The following is a 668-nucleotide window of genomic DNA, read 5'->3' on the forward strand; positions in this document are numbered from 1 at the left end:
GGCTTGGCATGTGTACAAATTCCGTGTTTTTCTTCATAATGGACACTGTATCACGTTGGCCACCTGGCGATTGACGATTTCATGACGTCATCGATTGCGTCACTCTGGCGTCACAGATGCAGAGACGCACCCAATCATACATAGAACTGCTTTATCATTTTTTTGTTTGTTGTGATCGACTGGTTCATTTGAATTTATTAATTGTTTTGGTTGTTCTTTGGATTCAGGATTTTAGAAAAACTCAATAACAGCAATAAGCAAGACAGTCTGACGTTCATGGAAATTTATCACAGACCACTCTACTTTCCGTCGTCTCAACTTGTTCGAAACACCAATCTGTATTAAGGTTTCGTCGTGCTGAATTAATCCGCTTTCAAAAGGATAACATTAATATTAAGAGCATTAATGCCACATTAAGAATGCTATTTATTAATTCACTTGATATCCCCGAAATCCTTAAAGATAGTGGTTTATAAAAGAGCTTGTTGACTTTGTGACTGTTTCGAACATGTAACATAAACAAAGTCCGTGATCGGTTGCGGGTTACTTTGAGTTCTCTGGGATTTTTGTTATTCGTGAATATGTACGATTTTCAACAACCAGGTGGTTCAAGGGACCGGCTACAACGATCTCAACAGAGGTATATATATTTTCTTAGCTTATGGGAA

This window comes from Penaeus monodon, chromosome 23 (assembly GCF_015228065.2).
Source record: "Penaeus monodon isolate SGIC_2016 chromosome 23, NSTDA_Pmon_1, whole genome shotgun sequence".
Lineage (NCBI taxonomy): Eukaryota > Metazoa > Arthropoda > Malacostraca > Decapoda > Penaeidae > Penaeus > Penaeus monodon.